The sequence below is a fragment of the Rhinatrema bivittatum genome, chromosome 17 (genome assembly GCF_901001135.1).
Source record: "Rhinatrema bivittatum chromosome 17, aRhiBiv1.1, whole genome shotgun sequence".
NCBI lineage: Eukaryota > Metazoa > Chordata > Amphibia > Gymnophiona > Rhinatrematidae > Rhinatrema > Rhinatrema bivittatum.
In genome coordinates this window covers 59,425,350-59,448,735 of record NC_042631.1, presented here as the reverse complement: position 1 = coordinate 59,448,735, position 23,386 = coordinate 59,425,350, and the positions used below count along the sequence as shown (strand labels likewise).

Genomic DNA, 23,386 nt, shown 5'->3' with positions numbered 1-23,386 from the left:
ACCGTTGCTTCCGTCGGCCGGGTCCCCTGACCGACACACCAGGACTCGAAGACCTTCCACACTCGCACGTAGGCAACAGAGGTCGAGGGCTTACGAGCCCTAAGCATCGTAGAGATCACCGCTTCCGGATATCCTCGGCGTCGGAGGCGGCGCCGTTCAAAAGCCAGGCCGCAAGACAAAAGAGTGCCGCCTGCTCGAAAAATACCGGACCCTGGTGTAGTAGTCGTGGAAGATGACCCAGACGGAGTGGACCGTCCACAGCCATGTGAACCAGATCCGCAAACCAAGGCCGCCGCGGCCATTCCGGAGCCACGAGAATCACAGGACCGTGGTGATTTTCGATGCGTCGAAGAATCTTGCCCACCAAGGGCCAGGGGGGAAACACATATAGGAGCTGGCCTGCCGGCCACGGTAACGCTAGGGCATCCACCCCCTCCGCGCCGCGCTCCCGTCTGCGACTGAAGAAGCGCGGGGCCTTGGTGTTGAGAGCTGTGGCCATCAAGTCCAACTGTGGCGGTCCCCAACGCCGAACCAGGAGGTCCATCGCTTCGGCGGAGAGAGACCATTCGCCGGGGTCCAAGCGCTGACGACTGAGGTAATCTGCCTGAATGTTGTCCACCCCGGCGATGTGGGAGGCCGCGAGACGAGCGAGATGGAGTTCCGCCCATTCCATCAGGAGCGTGGTTTCCGCGGAGACCTGCTCGCTTCGCGTTCCGCCTTGACGATTGATGTAAGCCACTGTGGTGGCGTTGTCCGAGAGAATTCGCACCTCCCTGTCCCGAACCAGCGGTAGAAACCGTTGAAGTGCTAAGCGCACCGCCCTGGTCTCCAGACGATTGATCGGCCACTTCGCCTCCTCCGGGGACCACATCCCCTGTGTGGCGCTCCGGCCGCAGACTGCGCCCCATCCCACGAGGCTGGCGTCGGTTGTCACCACCACCCAAGTGGGAACGTCGAGCGAGACGCCGCGGGCCAGGTGAGAAGGAACCAACCACCACTTCAGACTGTCCCGAGCCGCCTGAGGGAGAGGCAGGATCACCTGATACTCCTGCGACACTGGTTTCCAGCGAGACAGGAGGGACGCCTGCAGAGGTCGCAAGTGAGCAAACGCCCAGGGCACCATGTCGATGGTGGAAGCCATCACTCCCAGAAGCTGTAGATAATTCCACGCTGTGGGTTCCGACAGGGCCGCAAAGCGGTGGATGTGCTCCCTCAAAGAGATGGCCTTGTCCGGACGAAGGAAGACCATGCCCAGTTGTGTGTCGAAAGTTGCTCCCAGAAAATCCAGGCGTTGCGATGGAACGAGAGAACTCTTGGGGAGGTTCACGACCCAACCCAGGGAGCGAAGCACTTCCAAGACTCTGGCCACCGAGTCCTGTCCCTGAGAGAAAGACTTTGCCCGTACCAGCCAGTCGTCCAGGTAAGGGTGCACTAGTATACCCTCCTTCCGGAGGGCCGCCGCCACTACCACCATGATCTTGGTGAACGTCCGCGGGGCCGTTGCAAGCCCGAAGGGTAGTGCCCGAAACTGAAAGTGTTGACCAAGAATTTTGAAGCGTAGGTACCGCCTGTGGTTCCGATGTATCGGGATGTGCAGGTACGCCTCCGTCAGATCTAGGGACGCCAGAAACTCGCCGTGGTGGACCGCGGCAATCACTGACCGCAGAGTCTCCATGCGGAACCGGCTGACCCGCAACGAGCGGTTTACCTCCTTCAAATCCAGTATGGGCCGGAATGACCCATCTTTCTTGGGCACTACGAAGTAGATGGAATAATGCCCGAGCCCACCTCTGCGAAGGGCAACGGGAACGATAGCTTCTATGGCTTGCAGCCGATCTAGTGTCTGTTGAACCGCCATCCGCTTGAGGTCGGAGCCGCAAGGAGAGAAGAGAAACCTGTCCCGAGGGCGGCGGACAAACTCCAAAGCGTAGCCGTCTTGAATGGTGTCCAGGACCCACTGATCTGAAAGTAATCTTTACCCCACTCCTCTACGAACTGTGTGAGTCGACCCCCGATGGTCGGGCAGGAGGAGTGGGCCGGTTCTGGCATCATTGAGCAGATTTGGCGGGGGTGTTCCCCTGCCCTGAACCCTCCCTCGAGGGCCTCCTGCCTCGAAAGGAGCGCGACCACGGCTATGGTCTACCGGAGGTTGTCCGAGAGCTTGTCTGCCGGTAAGATCTGTAGCGCCCGTTGAGCCCGAGCCCTGGTTCTGGTGGAGGCAAAACCCCCGATAAGACCTTTGCCGATCCTCGGGCCAGGCGATGCACTGAGTTTTTCTCCCAGAGACTTGATGATCTGATCCAGGTCATTTCCGAAGAGGAACTTCCCCCGAAAGGAAGGGATCCCAGGCTCGACTTAGAGGAGGTGTCCGCAGCCCAATTTCGGAGCCACAGGAGTCTACGAGCCGCCACCACCGAGACCATGGACCGAGCCAGGACGCGAAAGAGGTCATATAGGGCATCCGCTCCGTAAGCGATGGCAGACTCCAGGCTGTCAGGCCTGAGCGGCTTCGTCCGGAGGCAACTGCTGCGACGTTTAGAAGCTGTTGTACCCAGAGCAGGCTGGCCCTCTGGGTCAAAGAGGTGCACATGACGGCCCGAATACATAAGGCCGACACCTCAAAAACTTTCTTGAGGAACGTCTCCAACTTGCGGCTCTTGCGTGTCCCGTAGGGCCGTGCCGCCCGTGACTGGGATCGTTAGTTCGCTTAGTCACTGCCGAGACCGCAGAGTCCACCTTTGGAAAACCGGACGAGATCCAGGAAATCTTCCGGCAATGGATTATAATTTCTCCATGGCCGGGAAACCCTCAAGGACGCCTCCGGAAGTCCCATTCCCGGTGAGGAGCTGTAGAAAGGACTCATGGACCGGGAAAGCCTTGGCCTAGGCCTAGAGCAGCCAGTACCGGATCCCCCTTCTTGGAGCATGTCGCAGACGCTGGGCACAGGGGCCGGGGGGGTCCGGCGGTGGATCCAGATCCAGTTCCTGTAGAGTCCGTTGCAAGAGATCTTCCAGCTCTTCCTTGTGGAAGATGCGCAGGGCTCGCGGGTCGTCGCCCTCGGCTTGTCCCTCAGCAATGCGCAGGATCCGGAGGGTCCGAGGGGTCAGGGCCCCGGCGGGAAAGCCCCTCCCACCGCAAGCGGCTGGGGATGGCACAGATGAGGGCCCTGGGGCCGCAGCCAGGTGGAACCAGGGGCCCGGGACGGGGACCGCGAGCTTGGAGATCTTGGATGCCGGAGGTCCCGTGGTAACAGCCCCCGGGTCCGCCAGTCCCCTGTAGATAGGCTGTGGTGCATCTTCAAAATGAAGTCCGGCGAGAAAAAACGGAAGACCGGGTGAAGGCCGAAGTAGTAGAGTCCCCTTGTGGTGGCCGGGTTAGGGGCCCTCATTCAGGGCCTCGTTGCAGGCGGGGGACGCCCCGAACTGCATCCGCCGCATCCGGAGAGAGTACCTCAGTAAAATCTCTATCTAAAATGGCTGCCGTTCCCGCCCCTGACGAGAACGTGGCCGGCCCGCGCTTCCCTGCTGTGGCGAGAGGGGCTCTGGGCGCGAACCCGCACCGTGCGCAGAAGTGTCCCCATCGGCGAGACAGCGCGAGCAGACTCCCTCTGCCGAATATTGAGACCCTGCCTCGCCGCAGGTTCTCCACAACGAGACAGGCGCGGCATCAGACACGGAAGCAGCTACGGGGAAGCCTCGGGGGGGGCCAACGCTCTGAAAAAACACCGCGGGGGGGGGCCTCCTGATGACGGCCTACGCCACACCGTCCGACTGAGCCTTGGGAGCCGCCGGGAAAAAACCGCTTGCCGGCGCGCCCCAGGCCCCCACAAGGTAGAGTTCGCCGGGCCGAGGGGACTTGTCGGCAGACGTGTGCAGGAGCCGGTGAACCGGCAAAACACAGCGCAAACAGCTAAAACAAAAGTCAAACATTACCCGAACAAAACAAAAAATCCAAGCTGGCAGGAGGAGACAGAACAGACCAGCACGCCTCCTCAAAATTACTGCCAGGCAACAATCCCTTTACCTGTTTTGTTTTGTTTTTTGTTTTTTTTTTTATATATATGATTCCAAATTGTTAAAGACAAAAGAAATAAATGACAGGAGAGACTCAAAGTAATAAAAACAAACTCAAATCCTGTCACACTGGGGAAGCACTGTTTCCCCAACTCGCATCTGCTGGAGTCAGAAAGAAACTGAGCTCCAGCAGAGGGTGCGCTGGTATAAGAGGCGGTGCCCTCGAGCTCTGTTCTGACTCCATCTGCTGGACGGGGGACATAACCCACCGTCTGGACTGATCCTGGTACGTACAGGGAAAAAGACAATTCCCGCCCCCTGTCGGGATAATTCCCTCTGTAATAGGGTACGTTTACGCGGCGTATTGATCCCTTTTACATTAAGGGATAAAATCTTGGTCGCCATGGCTAACTATCATAGTCCCACACAGCCTCCCGCACCAGAAACCAACGAGCTTCATCACTGAATTCCATCCCGCTGCTGAAATCCTCGATCCCATGCCAACATCCACATCCTCCAACATATGACAATACCCACCTCAACCAGTATCCTGCATCTACCAGTGTAACCCCGTTTGAATTCTATAGTATCCCACTCCATGGAGAGATACTCCACCTCTAGAGGCCTGTTGTAGTGAGCACGAGAACGGTCCCGCCCCCTACAACCGCCCCCCTCCCGCCACAGCTAATCATGAACAGTTTGAAAACGGTAACACATTAGAGAACCTGTATGCAACAAAACTCAGCATAAGAACATTTCACATTCCATAGGTGTGATAATAACTGGACCCCAGCAACCATATAGAAATCCGTCCCATCCAGCAAGCACAGCTAAGCAAATAGTAGCCGCACAGCCTCTACTTTAAGGAATCAGTACTGCCTGTGGGAGGCACAGGATAGAAAAAAGTCATCCCTTGTCCGAAGCTACTGCGCTGCTTAATCCCGGCTGTCTCCGCAGACGCTTTCCTCCTTTCTCTGCTCGTTGCCATCTAGGTGCATCATCTCTTCTAGGCGGGGGCTTCTGTACTGCTGGCAGTTGAAAGCGGACCGGCAACTGAGCTTTGGAAAATACTCCCGGCGCCTCATCTAAGGAGGTAATCTTATATCCCACACCCTGGACCTGAAAGGAGAGCCCAAAGGGGTAGGTCCATCGATATCGGATATTCTGCTCACGCAGTTGTGCCGTGACGTCCCGCAATTCGAACCTTTTCTTCAGAGTGACTGGAGACAGATCCTGAAAAATGGAAATTTGATGGTTTTGCCATTTAATTTCTTTGAGGTTCCGGGCAATATTGTATAGCTTATCCTTGAGAGGGAAGCTGGTAAAGCACAGCACAATATCCCTGGGCCTCTGATCAGACCTGGGCCCCAATGCTCTGTGTGCCCTCTCGAACTGAATATCAGTGCCACTAAGGGGTTCTCGCGCCTCCCCCTCCGGCACCTGCTGAAGAAAGGTGCAGATTTTTGCCGCCGTCTCCGCTGCCTCAGCATATTCCGGAAGTTCTGGCACACCCCGTATGCGCAGGTTGTTGCACCGGCTTCTATTTTCTAGATCCTCCACCTTATTTTGCAGAGTGAGCAAATCTGTGGAGCAAGTGGCTTGCTGAGATATAAGGGAGTTAATTGATTCCCCGTGGCCATCCAGTCTATTTTCAACGTCATACACCCTGTTCCCCAAGGCAGCCAAATCATCCCTCAGGTCTGCCATGGACGCCATTAGCGTGTCTCGATGCTGTTTTAAGTCAGCCCGGATTTCTAAGAACCAGGTTCTAGCTTCTGAACGAGTAAGCATGTCGGAGGGAGCAATAGATGTAATCGCCAGACCTGCCTCTGCATGCTGCTCCATCTCCTCTCCCTGATCGCGCGGTTCGCGGCTCGCGGCCTCGTCGCCATCTTGCCCAGCATCGCCCGATAGTTTTTCATACGAAAACTGCTTTAAATCCGTGGTTTTTCGTTTATTGGCCATCGCGCCGTGAATCTTGGGGTTTCACACTCACTGTTGCTGAAAAAATTGCCGTTTTGATAAGCCGAAATCAGCAGATTAAAAGGTCTCTTGGCGGGAGGGAGCACGGAGCGGAGCCGTCACACGTCCACACTCATGCGCGGCGAACAGCGCCCCCCACTATTGGCTCATTTTGACTGCTTTCTTCAAATGTAATTAGCTTTATCTCTAATGGGCGATTATGCAAAATACCGCTTCTCTCTGGCACTGGACTCACTCCTTGCGATGAAGCAGGGGCTTCACACATGCTGAAATAGCCTGGAGAGACATGACAAAAGGCAGAGGGAGCTCTGAAGAGAGGTCCATGGAGAAAGCAGAATTGCTTACCTGCAACAAGTGTTCTCCTAGGACAACAGGATGTTAGTCCTCACACTTGGGTGACATCATTCGATGGAGCCCGGCATGGAAAACGTATGTCAAAGTTTCTAGAACTTTGACTTGGCACACTGAGCATGCCCAGCATGCCCTAATCCACACGGCCATACAGGGTGTCTCTCTTCAGTCTCGTTACACAGAATTACAATAAAAATGAAATAATAAACCATAGGAGAAACTCAAATCCACGGGGTGGGATGTGAATGGAGAGAACTCCACGTTGCAGCCATAAGATCTCCTCCACAGAAACCGCTTGCAAGTGGGCCACAAACACTGACATGGCTCTGACAGAATAAGCCTTGACATGATTCCCATGATGCAGTCCCGCCTGGGCATAACAGAAGGAGATGCAATCTGCTAGCCAATTGGACAGTGTTTGTTTGGCAACGGCAACCCCCAACCTATTCCTATCAAAAGAAATAAAAAGTTGGATGGACTGTCAATGGGCTTCTGTCCACTCCAGATAGAAGGCTAAGGCTCTCTCGGAATCCAAACCGTGGTGGTAAGCACCAATCACACTGAGATGAACCCTAATGGAGTTGGTCTTTAAGCCAGCCTCTGAAAGGTGCAGAAGGTAATCAAGCAGTTTTTGTGTGGGGAAAGAAAACGGATCTAGGGCTTTTTGCTCACACCATATGGAAAACCTCCTCTACTTCAGTCCAAAGGACTTTCTAGTGGAAGGCTTTCTAAAAGCTACCAGGACCCAAGACACATCAGCAGAATCAGCCTCTCAACTTCCAGGCTATCAGCACCAGGGCCTGGAGGTTGGGATGCCAGAGCCTGCACTGATCTTCTGTGATAAGATCTGGGAAAGTCCCCAGTCTGATAGGTCTCCAGAAGGAGTGGAAACCAGACCTGTCTTAGCCAATGTGGAGCTATGAGAATCATTTATTTATTTATTTAGAGTTTTTATATACCGATGAACGTTGGGAACATCTCATCGGTTCACATTAGTGACAGAGCCTGTCTTGTAAATAAGATTGAAACCATTGGAGGGCTGTGCCTGTAATGCCAATGTCAGTGAGCTGTTCTATTAGTATTTTGTGGTTGACCATGTCGAAGGCAGAGGAAATGTCAAGGAGGATCAGGAGATGTGAGAGATCTTTGTCAAGGCTTTTGAGGATGTAGTCAGACAAGGAGACGAGTAAGGTCTCAGTGCTGTGATGACGACGGAAGCCGTATTGAGACGGCGAGAGAATGTTGTTTTCATCAAGGAATTCATTTAATTGCAGATTGACTTTTCTAAAATTTTGGCGATTAGGGGCAGGTTCGAGATGGGGCGAAAGTTTGCGAGGTCTGAGGGGTCAAGAGTCCCTCGATCCTGACAAAGCTTCAGAAGAGTCCTTGTTACTAGAGGGATTGGAGGATACGCGTACAGGAGGCCCTTGCCCCAGTGGCAGGCAAAGGCATCCGAGGCTGGTTCGCCCGCCTGTCCTGTACAGGGAACAGAACTGAGTCACCTTCCTGTAGCAGGGGAACGCAAGCAGATTAACATCAAGGAGTCCCCAGAGGTGGAAGATCCGGTTTGCTACTCCCTGGTTCAGCGACCACTCATAAGGTCTGAAGGCCCAGCTCAGCCTGTCTGCTAGCACGATCTCCGTTCCAGCTAGATACATGGCCCTGAGCACCATTCTTGAGACAGGGCCCAGGACCTGATTTGGACGCTTCCTGACACAGAAGGTACGATCCCAGGCTTCCCTGATTGTTGAAATACTACATCACCACTCGGTTGTCGGTTTGGTTCATGAAAACGTTTGTTGAACAGCTGATCTCTGAAAGCCCACAGAACGTACCTGATCGCCCAGAGCTCAGGAAGTTGATTTGACACTGCGCTTCCTGGGTGGACCAAAGGCCCTGGGTGCGGAGCCCCTCTACATGGGCACCCCACCCTCATCCATGGTGAGGACAATTTGGGTAGGGGGAGCCTGAAACAAGACTCCCTGCTCCAAATTTGAAACTTAACTTGTACTTGCTTATTTAATTGTTACTGTACTTCTCATTAAGGCTATGTACGTTTAACTGTACACATAAAATGTGCTCCAATGGTGATCTAGGAAACTAAAGACTAGTGAGCCTGACTTCAGTACCGTCAAAAATCGTAGAAATTTTATTAAAAAATAAAATTACAGAATATATAGACATGGGACACAGCCAGCTTGGATTTACCCAACGGAAATTTTGCTTTACAAATCTGCTACATTTTTTTGAAGGGAATGAACCTGCAGATGTGGTGTATTTGTAGTTTCGGAAGGTGTTTGACACAGTCCCCCATGAGAGGCTTGTAAGAAAATTAAAAGTCATGGGATACCAGTTTGCAGTCATTTGTGGACTGCAAACTGGTTAAAAGACAGAAAACAGAGTAAGATTAAATGGCCAGTTTTCTCAGTGGAAAGAGGTAAACAGTGGAGTGCCTCAGGAATCTGTACTTGTACCAGTGCTTTTTCATACATTTATAAATGATGTGGAAGTGGGGATGACAAGTGAGGTGATCAAATTTGCAGATGTCACAAAATTATTCAGAGAGATAAATCAGAGGCAAATAGTGATAAATTGCAGGAGGACCTTGTGAGATTGAAAGATTGGGTGTCCAAATGGCAGATGAAATTTAATGTGGACTAGTGTAAGGTGATGCATTCAGGGAGAAATCACCCATGCTGTAGTTACAATATGTTAAGTTTCATGTTAGGATTTAAGACCTAGGCATTATAGTGGACAACACATTGAAATCATTGGCTCAGTGTGCTGCTGCAGTTACAAAAAAGCAAACAATGCTAGGAACTATTAGGAAGGAATTGGTGAATAAAACTGAGAATGTCTGTTAGGGTTTAGCAGTGTTTGGGTAGATTCTTGGGTACTGTAGCAGATTACCATGTCCACAGGGTGGGGCCCCGTGGGGAGCCACAGTACTGGGCTAGTCTCAGGACACACACACACAGAATTAGATCTTTTATTATACAGCTTGATGGATACCACCAGAGGTGGCAGTAGTGAGGTAGTCTGGATGTAGCAATCCCGGGACCCTCGGCAGAGGGAACCCTTCTCACCCCGTTGGTATAGGGGATTTCCGATGTAGGTTTCCCAGCAAGGCAATGCTGTAGATGAGACAGACTGAGAGTTAGATTACTCACTAGATGGTAGCTGTAGGTAGGCGATTCCACCAGGCTGAAGTAGATGGTACTGGCACCGAGGCAGGGAGAGCAGGCCCTCAAGGAGTGAGTACCTGATCCCTGTAAGGCACCTGAAATAAAACCTGGGTTAGTCAATACCCCGAAGGGCAGAGAGAGAGCTTCCAGCGGCAGCACGGAAGCGGCAGAGTAGCTAAGACCGGCCAAAACCAATCCTTTGCTAACTCAATAAGCTAGCAATAAAGTACAGGCTATATACCCGGATGGTGTGACGTCACTTGAGGGAGACACCCCCGAGATTCCCCCAATGCTGGAATAAAGAAGTGGGTAGCGCGCGCACCCTAGTAGGACCTTGGGAGGAGCATGGCGGGAGGCAGCACCATAGCCGTTCCAGGGACCTTAGCACCTCCTTGCTAGTGTGACCCCCTAATTTACGTATTGCATGGTGTCCCCCTTGCAGGCACCATGCGTGCAGGCGGAGGGATTTTACACTTTCAGCTTTGTTATTTAATCTTTATCTTCTACCTCTTTGTCGTCTTCTTGCTGGATTAGATCTTAACTTAAAATTTACGCAGATGACATACAATTCACCATACCTTTTACAGACTCCTGGACCAAAACCTTTTCCCTACTACATTTATATTTATCCACAATAAAAACATGGCTTTCCCATAACAGGTTGAAATTAAACACCAACAAAACAGAACTAATGTACCTATCGACCGTACCTGACTCAACTCTTCAGCCGCCATCAACTTTTACTTTTCAGAATCAAATCATCAACATAAAACCACATGCAAAAAACTTGGGCATAATTATCGATTCCAGACTTGCAATGACAAATCACATATCGGATATTGTAAAAAAATCTTTTTACAAAATCTACATGTTAAAAAAGCTCAAACCACTTCTTCTTCCAAAAGATTTTCGTTTGATCACCCAAGCGCTAGTTTTATCTTCTCTAGATTATTGTAATTCACTATACCTTGGTCTACCTCAATCAACTATACAACCATTACAGTTAATACAGAAGGCTACCGCCCGAATGTTGTATAATGTATCCCGGAGAGACCATATTTCACCTATCTTACAACATTTGCATTGGCTCCCAATTTCATACCGTATAATGTATAAAATTTTAACCACAATTCATAATCTGCTCTACAACACTAACTCTATCTGGCTATGTTCACTCTTAAGAATTTACAGACCATCTAGACAACTCCGTTCCCTTGACAAATGTATTTTAGAAGTACCATCAATAAAATCCGTTAGTTTATCTTTAACTCGTAAACGAGCCTTCTCTGTAGCTGGTCCAATAATGTGGAACTCACTCCCAGAACATATCCAACTGACAGATAATCACACGGAATTCAAGAAACTATTAAAAACCCACCTTTTTACCAGAGCATACAATTTATATTAAATCTATCATGTTACATTAAATCTTTGCAATATTACTTGAATAATTTAAATTGATTGTATTGAGTTTATTAAGTTTTAAACTGTGTAAATTATGTGTGTGTATGAACATGTAAACTGCCTAGACGGATAGTTTATCTACCCATTGTGCGGTATATAAAACGTTTAAATAAATAAATAAATAAATAAAAATAAGAAAGCGGGCGCTGAAAAGTCAGCGCCCGCTTTCCGCGAATAATATTGCCTCGGCCCCAAAAAAATTGGTGAATTACAATTCATCATAAATAGAGTCTCATCTCATGTGAAGACAGTGGAAGAAGAAGCCAAGATTATGCAGGCGGAGGGATTTTACAAAGTTACGCGCCTAGCGCAAGAGTCGTTTCACCATCAGGAAGCAAAGAAAGTCCCACTCGTTGGCAGAGAGTTCAGTCTGGGAAAAGTCGGCTTTGCAGACAGTCAGGAGGATCATCTTCGAGAGAGAAGCATTTGTGGACATGAGAAAGAGAATACATGAATATGTGGCAATGAAATAAGGAGTTGATATCTGCTTTAATATCGCTGGACTGAGATGTTTTGAAAGTTCAAAAAAGAGTTTTTGGTATGGTATGAGAGGATATTCAAGGATTACTGAATAAATGCTTATGTGGTTGTTTGGGGGGATTCAAAGGTGGTTTACATGGAATGAAGTGATTATGGGAAGAGGGTGGAAGCACTCGAAGGTTTAAGGTTGAGTTCAACATATAGAGCAGGGGTCGGGAACCCATGGCTCGCGAGCCATATATGGCTCTTTTGAGGGCTGCATCTGGCTCGCAGACAGTCGCCACACTTTCCCGCTGACCCAGCTGCTCCCCGATCCTCCTCCGCCCGAGCTTAAAATGCTGTCAGCCCGGGCGGAACGCGGCAGGACAGCTGGAGTCAGCGGCACCGGCATGCTCTATTCTTCCCGCCTCCCCCCCCCCCCCCCCCCCCCGCGGCCCGGAAGAGGAAGTGGAGAGTATCGGGTGCGTGCGCGGCAAGAAGAGGCCACGCTAGTGCGCTCGGCATTGGCTCGAAGAAAAGAAGACTGCAGCGCGGCTCGGAGGAAAACGAAGAGGTTCAACCGCGGCCGATGGGACTCCGCCTCCGCGAGGGCTGAAAATGAAGAGGTTAGCGTTGGGAGGAGGCTGCTGCTGCTGCCGCGAGTTCCCGGGGTGAGGGAGAAAGAGAGTGAATGAGCGAGCAAGCTGTGTTTGCTCGCTCATTCACTCCCTCTCCCCCACCCCCACCCCGGGAACTCGCGGCAGCAGCAGCCTCCTCCCAACGCTAACCTCTTCATTTTCAGCCCTCGCGGAGGCGGAGTCCCATCGGCCGCGGTTGAACCTCTTCGTTTTCCTCCGAGCCGCGCTGCAGTCTTCTTTTCTTCGAGCCAATGCCGAGCGCACTAGCGTGGTCTCTTCTTGCCGCGCAGGCACCCGATACTCTTCACTTCCTCTTCCGGGCCGCGGGGGGGGGGGAGGGCCTCTGTGTGTGTGTGTGTGTGTGTGTGTGTGAGAAAGATTGCATGTATGTGAATGACTGAGAGCCTGCCTGTGAGAGAGAGAGAGAGAGAGCATGAATGTAACTTTACCATTGGGAACCTGTATGTGTAAGTTTGTGATTGAAAACCTGTTTGTGTGAAAGAGTATGTGTGTATGATTGAGATCCTTTGTGTGTGAGAGAAATCATGTGTATGTATGATTAAGAGCCTGTGTGTATAAGTAAGAGAGAGATCATGTGTGTCTGTGTGTGATTGAGAGCTGGTTTAGGTGATGGAGCATGTGAGTATGTGATTGAGAGCCTGTGTTTAAATGAGAGAGAGAGACCATGTGTGTCTGTGTGTGATTGAGAGCTGATTTAGGTGAGGGAGCATGTGAGTATGTGATTGAGAGCCTGTGTGTAAATGAGAGAAAGAGAGGACATGTTTGTAAGCATGTGAATGAGAGTCTGTGTGAGAGAAAAAGACAGCATGTATTTATGTGATTGAAAGCCTGTGTGTGTGTGTGTAAGCGTGAAAAGATAGACAGCTTGTGTGTAAATGTGTAATTAAGAGCCTATATAAGTGAGAGAGAAAAAACGTGTATATGTGAGTACTGAGAGCATGTGTGTATAGGTGTGTCATTGAGAGCCAGTGTGAGAGAGAGCGCTGGTATGTGACTGAGAGAGGAGAAAGTTCCAAGCAAACCACCCCACCTCCTGCTAATTCAGAACAATCTCAGGACACCTGGATATCAAACGTTCCCAGGTATGCAGAGCAAAAAAATTTTTGTATCCTTATTATTTTTCATTACTGGGTCTTTGTGTCTGCTATTTTGAAATATTTTGTTGGTATCTGGAAATGTTTTATATGAGTTTTTAATTATTGGATATTCCACTCATCAGCTGTTTCGAAATATGTTCTTTTTGTTAGTACAGTTTTACTGCTGATGATTTTATATTTCTTGATTTGTTTTATAAGGATGGGTGATGTTTCTTTTTTCCTTTGTTACACTGCATACAGAGACTCTGGCTTGTTGCAGTTTCCAATTCAGTTTTTTCTGCATGCTTCTTGTTATGCGTTTTGGTCTCTTTATTCTATGTTAGGTGAGGGTCAGCACGTGATTCAGGTGAGGTTTTCTGCTGGCGTGTAGTTTCTGTGTAGGACTCTATAGCAGCCTGACTTGGTCAGTTTTCCTAATAGGAGATGTATTGGTGTCTTAAGGCCTGGTGTAATATTTTCAGAGACTTATTGTACTTTAAAAGTGTGATCTTACATAAAATGCACACATTTACTTGTATTTAGTTTTAAACATATTGTATGGCTCTCATGGAATTACATTTTAAAATGTGGCGTTTATGGCTCTCTCAGCCAAAAAGGTTCCTGACCCCTGATATAGAGTGTTATTCCTTGAGATGAATGGTTGGACAGATCTGGGGGAGGGAGGGGATGGTGGGTTCACTCATGAAGGAGGTTGGTAATGATGGTAATGGGAATGCTGGAGATACAGGCGGATGTGAGATGGGGGGGGGGGATTGCTTTCAGGGTCTCAAATAGCAGTCTGGAACAGTCTACTTCGCATATTAAAAAATCTAGTGAATTAAATGGGTACGCTGAAGATACTATCGCCGAATGTAAAGGATCTAAACACTCATTAAATGTCAAATACTGCTCAAGAAAGATTTACACATGCAGGCTAACATATGTTTCTGTCAAGAAACACATTTGAGAAGAAAACATGAGAGGATATTAGCATCTCAGGCTTTTACGCTTCAACTCTTCACATCAGCTTCAGATTCAAATAAATATTGTGAAATGGGAATACTCTTCTCAAAAAATGTCTTTGTGGATGTACAAACAACGCTGAGGGATTTTGAGGGCCGGTACCTGATAGTTAAAATTAGCTTGAATAAGGAAGTGTATACTTTACTAAATGTGTATGCTACTAACACAGCACAGGGGCAATTTTTCATGGGTTTGGGTTTGTCCAAATTTTGGCTAATTGGGTGGAAGGACATGTAATAATGGGGGGGTGGGGGGGGACTTTAACATACCTAGGTATCCATATTTAGATAACTCAGGGGCAGAGGGAAATGTAGCTGTAAACTCCCACAGAAAGTGTCTTAAGGCTTGATGGCTGACTTGAGGGCTGGTAGATGTTTGAAGGCTGATGCATTATACAGAGCGCAATTATATCTTTTTCTCTGGGGCACATAGTGTACTCCAGAATAGACTTTTTCTTGATGGCTAAGACTTTGGTTGCATAGATGGGGAAGTCGGGGGTTAGGGCACATAACATGGTGGGACCATGCACTCATATGGATCTCCTTGCAAGTAGTGGGAAGTCGGACAGAGAGGAAGACATGGAAGTTAAATGAAAGCCTATTGGACAATCAAGATTTTTGTAGTAAATTACATGAGGAAATATTGGAATACATATTAGATAATAATACTGGGGAGGTTACAGCAGGGACTTTTGGCCAGCTTGGGGGGGCCTCATGACCCCCACAAGACTTGCCAAAAGTCTAGCGGGGGTCCGGGAGGGACCTCCTGCACTCGGGCCGTATTGCCAGTATTCAAAATGGCGTTGGCGCTACCTTTGCCCTCACTATGTCACAGGGGCCGACCGTCGGTCATGAGGCCCCCCCAAGCTGGCCAAAAGTCCCTGGGGGTCCAGCGGGGGTCCGGGAGCGATTTCCTGCACTCGTGACGTCGGATGCCAGGAATCAAAATGGCGCTGATAGCCTTGCCCTTACTATGTCACAGGGGCTACCGGTGCCATTGGTCAGACCCTGTCACATGGTAGGAGCACAAGATGGCGCCGATGGCCATGTGACAGGGGCTGACCAATGGCACCAGTAGCCCCTGTGACATAGTAGGTCAAAGGCTATCGGCGCCATTTTGATACTGGTACCAAGGGTGTGTGAGTGCAAGGTATGGTTCCCGGACCCCCTGCTGGACCACCAGGGAGTTTGGTAAGTCTTGGGGGGGTCAGGGGGGTGGGGGATTGGAGTAAATTTAATTTTAGCCGGGTAACGAATAGATTAAGACATATAACTGCATCGGGGCGTATGCAACATATCTGCCCCATGACGAATACGTATCCCGAATGCAACGTATGGCGTCCCTCTGCTCATCCCTAGAAGATGGTAACTTGCCTGCCTGGTGCGAAGGTGGCAGACCTCACGCGTCACCTAGAGAGGATTATAGACAGTGCTGGAGAGGAGCCAGCTGTCATCGTACATGTGGGCACCAACAATATAGGAAAATGTGGGAGAGAGGTTCTGGAAGCCAAATTTAGGGTTTTAGGTAGAAAGCTGAAATCCAGAACCTCCAGAGTGGCATTCTCTGAAACACTTCCTGTTCCACTCACAGGTCAGACGCAGGCAGAGCTCCGGAATTTCAATGCGTGGATGAGACGATGGTGCAGGGAAGAGGGATTAAGTTTTGTAAGGAATTGGAGAAACCTTCATGGAAGGGGGAGACTTTTCAGAAATGATGGGCTCCACCTTAACCAGAGTAGAACCAAGCTGCTGGCACTAACTTTTAAAAAGGAGATAGAGCAGCTTTTAAACTAGAACAAGGGGAAAAGCCGACAGTCACTCAACAATGCATGGTTCGGAGAAATATATCTTTGAAGGATACTAATGAAACAGGAGAGTTAGGGCATCCCAACAGAGAGGTTCCAATAAAAGTAAACGTAGTCCATGTGCCTATATGTAAAAAATCACCTGAGCTAGATTTCCAAACTATCCCTAAGAACTGAAAAGCACTTTGAAATGTCTGTATGCCAATGCCAGAAGTCTAAGAATTAAGATGGGAGAGTTAGAGTGTACAGCAGTAAATGATGAGATTGACATAATTGGCATCACAGAGACCTGGTGGAAGGAGAATAACCAATGGGACAGTGCTATATCAGGGTACAAATTATATCACAATGATAGGGAGGATCAACTTGGTGGGAGTGTGGCACTTTATGTCTGGGAGGGTATAGAATCCAACAAGATAAAGATCATACAAGAGACTAAATGCTCAGTAGAATCTATATGGGTAGAAATCCCATGTGTTGGGTAAGAGTATAGTGACAGGAATATACTACCGTCCACCTGGACAAAATGGTCAGACAGATGATGTTCAAATTAAATTTCATCTGCCATGTGGATGCCCAATCTTCCAGTCTCACAAGATTATCCTGCAATGAATCACAATCCACTTGTAATTTAATTCTGAATAAGTTGATGTCATCTGCAAATTTGATCACCTCAATCATCATACTCCTTTCCAGATTATTTATAAATATATTAAAAGGCACCAGTCCAAGTACAGATCCCTGAAGCACTCCACTGCATACATCTTTCCACTGAGAAAACTGTGTACAATTCTGGTCGCCGCATCTCAAAAAAGATATAATTGCGATGGAGAAGGTACAGAGAAGGGCTACCAAAATGATAAGGGGAATGGAACAACTCCCCTATGAGGAAAGACTAAAGAGGTTAGGACTCTTCAGCTTGGAGAAGAGACGACTGAGGGGGGATATGATAGAGGTGTTTAAAATCTTGAGAGGTCTAGAACGGGTAGATATGAATCGGTTATTTACTCTTTCGGATAGTAGAAAGACTAGGGGGCACTCCATGAAGTTAGCATGGGGCACATTTAAAACTAATCGGAGAAAGTTTTTTTTTACTCAACGCACAATTAAACTCTGGAATTTGTTGCCGGAGAATGTGGTTCGTGCAGTTAGTATAGCTGTGTTTAAAAAAGGATTGGATAAGTTCTTGGAGGAGAAGTCCATTACCTGCTATTAAGTTCACTTAGAGAATAGCCACTGCCATTAGCAATGGTTACATTGAATAGACTTAGTTTTTGGGTACTTGCCAGGTTCTTATGGCCTGGATTGGCCACTGTTGGAAACAGGATGCTGGGCTTGATGGACCCTTGGTCTGACCCAGTATGGCATTTTCTTATGTTCTTATGATCATTTAATCCTATTCTGTTTCATATCTTTTAACCAGTTTACAATCCACAGAAGGACATTGCCTCCTATCCCATTACTTTTTAGTTTTCACAGAAGCCTCTCATGAGGGACTTTGTCAAACGCATTCTGAAAATCCAAATACACATCTACAGATTCACTTTTATCCACATGCTTATTCACCCCTTCAAAAAAAGTATAACAGATTTGAGAGGTCTAGAACGGGTAGATGTAAATCGGTTATTTACTCTTTCAGATAAGAGAAAGACTAGGGGACACTCCATGAAGTTAGCATGTGGCACATTTAAAACTAATCGGAGAAAGTTCTTTTTCACTCAACACACAAACTCTGGAATTTGTTGCCAGAGGATGTGGTTAGTGCAGTTAGTATAGCTGTGTTTAAAAAAGGATTTGATAAGTTCTTGGAGAAGTCCATTACCTGCTATTGATTAAGTTGACAGCCACTGCTATTACTAGCAACAGTAGCATGAAATAGACTTAGTTTTTGGGTACTTGCCAGGTTCTTATGGCCTGGATTGGCCATTGTTGGAAACAGGATGCTGTGCTTGATGGACCCTTGGCCTGACCCAGTATGGCATTTTCTTATGTTCTTAACACTTCCCTTGGGTAAATCCATGCTGGCTGTGTCCCATTAAACCATGTCTATCTATATGCTCTGTGATTTTGTTCTTTAGAATAGTTTCCACAATTTTTCACAGCTCTGAGGACAGGCTCACGGGTCTACAGTTTCCCGAATCAACCCTGGAGCACCTTTTAAATATTGGGGTTTCATTGGCCACCTTCCAATAGTCAGGTACAATGGATGATTTTAATGATGTTACAAATTACTAGTAACAGGTCTGAAGTTTCATTTTTTTAGTTCTTTCAGAACCCTGGGTTATATACCATCTGATCATGACTTCCTCAAACTCACCATAATTGGATCTCTTCTTTCTACTAGTAGGACTCACACCCGAGTCCTCATTTAATTATAGCATCCGTTGGGACTGCACAATCAGGCTTGCCAACGCATCCTTATGGAATAAGTGCAACATGGTTCTCCCTCAGGGAAAAATCACTGAGAGAGTGCTAGGGATCATCACCTAATCCTTCGATGCCTGTATCCCCTTGCTTCCTCTTTTCTCCCCCAGGAATCAATAGCATTTAGAGAAGGAAGGAGAGAGAGCCCCTCCCGAAAGTATCCCTGCTCCTTGCAAAAAGCTAGCAAGCCTTGGAAAAATTCCAGCGGTCTGCCCCAGTCTGCCTTCTAGCATTAGGGCTGGAAGCTCATCCCTATCAGGCTGATACGGTGGAGCGCACTCTTAGCCCAGGTTTGGACGCGCGTTTTCGACACAATAGCTTTACCCCTTATACAGTGGAAAACGCGTGTCCAACCCCCCCGAAACTAATAGCGCCCGCAACATGCAAATGCATGTTGATGGCCCTATTAGTTATTCCAGCGCGATACAGAAAGTAAAATGTGCAGCCAAGCCGCACATTTTACTTTCAGAAATTAACGCCTGCCCAAAGGCTTAATATCATAGCGATATTAAGTCGGAGGCCCCAAAAGTTAAAAAAAAAGTAAAAATTTAAAGTCGGCCCGCAGGTTGGAAGACGGACGCTCAATTTAGCCGGTGTCTGTTTTCCCGAACCTGTGGCTGTCAGCGGGTTTGAGAACAGACGCCGGAAAAATTGAGCGTCGGCTGTCAAACCCGCTGACAGCCGCAGCTCCTGTCAAAAAAGAGGCGCTAGGGACGCGCTAGGGTCCCTTGCGCCTCCTTTTACCGCAGGCCCTAATTTGCATAGGCCACCCTCCTGAATTGAGCGCCCAGGAGAGTGGCCTGTGCACGCGCCGGGAGAACGGGCACTCGCCCGTTCTCCCATGCATTTTTCTGTATCGGCCTGTTTGTTGTAGTCCTTGCCCTGCCTTGATCATCTGATTTTCCTCTGTAAAGGCAGACACACTGCCAAAAAACTCTTTATTCACAGTCCCAGAACCTTCTGCAGCAACAAAGTCCCAGGTAGCCATGCCCCCCTTGGCCTAGGAATACTCCCAGTACAACTTTTGAGGTTTCACCAGCACTATCATTCGCAGCCCACAGGTAGAGTTGCCAGCTTTTCTACAGACCAAGACTGGACACTTGAGGACCACAGAGAAGGGGGTTTTGCATAAATTTCCATAAATTCTAGATCCTGCAGAGTGTATCTGTTATGCATTAAAGAGCAATGAGCTGAGAGGCTACACACAGGTAGAGGTTTCTCTTCCAGCATCTCAGGGCAATTAAAAGGGGAGACCCTGCCATTCAGCTGCTCCCCATTTCTTCTCAGTAGCTCAACTACATGGGGCAAGCTATGGTGCATAGTTCTGCAGTTGTGGCTCAGTACTAGGTGCCTTGCTGTTGGTTGCCATGGGGGCAGTGAGAGCCCACTGGTGTAGAGAGCCAGCACAGGTGCTAGGTTTTTAGCTGCATCGGGCAAACAATTATTGTGTTCACCAATCAAAGCCAGTGCAAGAGTATTAGGTGCCCTAGGTAAACCTTATAGACCTGTGCCTCCTGCCCCCACAGCCCTCTCCCAGGGCCGGTGCAAGGGTACTGGGCACCCTAGGCGACCCTTGCGCTGCCACACCCCCCCCTGGTCGTGCCCCCCTCCCCCTACCTGTTTCTGCACCAACTGTGTGCTTCTCAGGGCCGCAAGTCTCTATTTTTCTTTGCTGCAAGCGGGATAGGCTGCTCTTCAGCGCCCCCTACGGCTTGGTGCCCTAGGCGACTGCCGAAGTTTGCCTAATGGACGCGCCAGTCCTGCCCTCTCCACACACAATTAAAAAGTATGCATTTATAATAACAGATTTTACATGAAAAAGGATATTCAAAGTACACATCTATGCCCATTTCCATCTGCCCAGACTCTCTTGATGCATTACTGATATGTCACACACAGTTGGAGGATGTGAGATACAAACATAGAAAGTACTGTCTGTTTTGGTTCAGTAAGAGATATAACCAAAACTGAATTACAAAAATAAAATTACTTTTTAGATGAGAAGCAATCTGCAAAACTAAGAAATACTGTAGCAGTGAAAGATTCTTCTCAAGTGTTATTAACTAAATTACCTTCTAGATCACATTTCAATGCAGCCTGTTTTTTTATGAAGGTGCTGGAAACACAGAACTAGATCATAATGATAATGTGGAGTTTTGTTCATACCACCACAAACTTCAAGTACCTCAAAGTCCCTTACCTAGAACTCTACTAATAATGAGCAAGGTAAGTTAATCAGAACACAGAACAGGAAAATGCCATACAAAAATGTTCAACACAACCAAAAAACTGGGAAACAGGAAACAAATGATTATGGGGCCTCCACTTCAAAGGCTTCATGTGACTTCCAGACCTTGAAGCCAAAAACACCAGTAGTTCATTGGGAAGTCACAAGATGCCCAAAGGGGCTGATGCAATACCATGCACTAGCCACTGTACATGGCTTAACATGCAATTGAATGTGCACCCATAACCCCCGATCCAATACAGGGATTAGTACATCCAAAACGCACGTCCAAATCACCGCATAGCTAACAGCACACATATGTAAATTCATGTAGATGAGGCTGTTAGGTAATCCCCACGATCCAATACATCTTTGCAATGCGGCAAATTTAAGCCATCCTAGGGCTGGCATAAAAGTATGGCATGCCCAAGGGTGCATTGAAAAAAAAGAAAAATCCTGCTTTCTGTGATTCCTCCTAATAGTATCATAGTGATTACCAAGTAGGAGGAACTAAATAAAGAAGTATTTAGTTAAAAAAAAAAGTTTTTGAAAATAAAAAATCTGGACACCCAATACACGCACAAGATACATGGCCAGGCCATGTATCTTGTGCGTGTATATATGCCGGTAGAGAAAGAAAATGGACGCTGGTAGATTGTATCTCAACACGCCCGACAGCCACCTCTCCTGTGCACCCGATGCCAAGGAGGCACTAGGGGAGAACATGTGTCCCCAGCGCCTCCTTTTTAGCGTGACCCCTCCTTTAAATGTTGCATCGCACACCCAGGAGAGTTGGCCGGGCACGTGTTAGGAAAGGCACTCACCATTGAGTGCCCGTTTTCTGTGCATAATTCTTGCATCGACCCCAAATTACATTATATTTTAACAGCCTCTTTTTATAGTTGCCTACATCGGCTGTCTCTTGTTACCATGAATATGTAAACACAAACTTGACTTCTGCCATGATTCCTCCCTTTTACCTCCACAAGTTCTTTGGAGGCCAAAATTGGATTCACTGACCAAATTATTATTTAGGTGTAGTAAATAATTAAAGTAAATAAGTAATTAAATAATTAAAGTAATTAAATAGAGGTGTAGTAATATAATTAAAGTTTAAAGTAAAGAGCTGCACGGACTCCACATTGTATCCGCTTTCCACAGCGCGTTTCTGAATGAGAAGGGGCTTCCTGAGGGTCGCGATTTGAAAGCTTTGAATCACAAGTTCTGGGACACAACTGTGTAAAGTAAGATACTGAAATGTTTCAATGAAAAGTATTTTTCATCAAATTATTGTTTTGGTGCAACCACAGTAAAAACACATTTTCTCCCAGTATTTTAACATTTGATTTGTCCATACCTCCGAAAACGCACGATGCGAATATAAAAAACAAGGCGCTAGGAAGTTGATAATTAAAAATATGCACAACAGTTCCTACTGTGTCATTCCAATTGGCTTGGCGTCCCGAAATAAGCTCCACAGGTGTCCGAAAACGAGGAGCGAAGAAAAAGCCCATGGTCCTGTCAGTGCAGCCGCGGGCAGGATGCTGCCCGCGCGCGCGCGCGCGCCTGACCGTTAGAATCACGCGCGCATGCGCCCCTCGCTAGACTGTTCTTTATGAGTCCGCGCTCACTAGAGTCCAAGCATCCTTTTTGGAATCAGTAACATGAAAAAATTAGCACAGCATGGCAAGAGATGACGCCCACATCCTTACAGTTGTATCTGCACAGTAAATATCCTAAGAACCATGCTCACACAATAACCACACCTAAACACTAGAACATATCTAAAAGTAACTCAAACTCATTCTTGGTGAATGGCACATATCCTAAATGGCCATAAAATAAGGTATTGTGGGTAGCTCCTCTCTTCCCCTCATACCTTTCCCAATGGGTGGCTCCTTTCTGTGTGGGGGGTGAAGGAAAACCTTCATGGCCCAGGCAGGGTTGTGTACTATTTTATTTATTTATTTATTTTATTTTATTTGTGAGTTTTTTTTATACCGAAGTATGGTACAAGCCTTCACTCCGGTTTACAGTTGCAACGACTTTTACAGTAAATAACGTTAATAACATTGATAACAATATAACAGTCATAACAGCATAAACAATAAATAAATAACAGTGCAAAACAATATATATTAAATTGTAATTGGACATCAATATAACATTAGTAACAGTGCGTGTAATGGATGATAGTCTGTAGTTAGTACATTAAAATCTAGATATGAACAAAGGTGAATTAGTATATTGAAATTCAAATCATAGTGTGAGAGATGTGCTTGGTTTTGTAAGGGTGAACGTGTTGAGATTTGTGTGCCCGTGTTGTTTAACCAATGCAGTCTTTGTAGGCTTGTCGAAATAGCCATGTTTTTAGTGCTTTTTTGAACATGTCCATCTAAATTCCGAGCTAACCTCAAGACCTGGCTATTCAAACAAGCATATCCCCAATAACATCAGCCCCTCTTCCTTTTTTCCTGACATGCCAGCTCTTCGAAGTACTTTGTACATATCTCTGTTTCAATCTCTGTTATTTATTTTATTTTATTTATAGTTTTTTATATACCACGGCACGTAATGCACATCACCTCGGTTTACAGCAAACAGTAATTCAGCCAAAGGCTTTACAATGAACATAAGTGGAATAAGTAAAGTGCTAATTTAACAGAAAAAACTAGGAGTATACATATAAAATATATATGAGTAATAATATTAACAAAG

The 23,386-nt window shown here is 47.5% G+C and overlaps 1 long non-coding RNA gene across 1 annotated transcript in view; it reads right to left on the bottom strand.

Annotated features, from left to right (window-relative positions):
- LOC115079480 overlaps positions 1-22,241 on the bottom strand; it is a 173,871-nt gene extending 151,630 nt beyond the window's left edge. The window contains exon 1 of the long non-coding RNA XR_003853296.1: positions 22,026-22,241. This is a non-coding gene — a long non-coding RNA (uncharacterized LOC115079480). The remainder of the gene's footprint in view (positions 1-22,025) is intronic.
- Between the last annotated feature and the right edge of the window lie 1,145 nt (positions 22,242-23,386).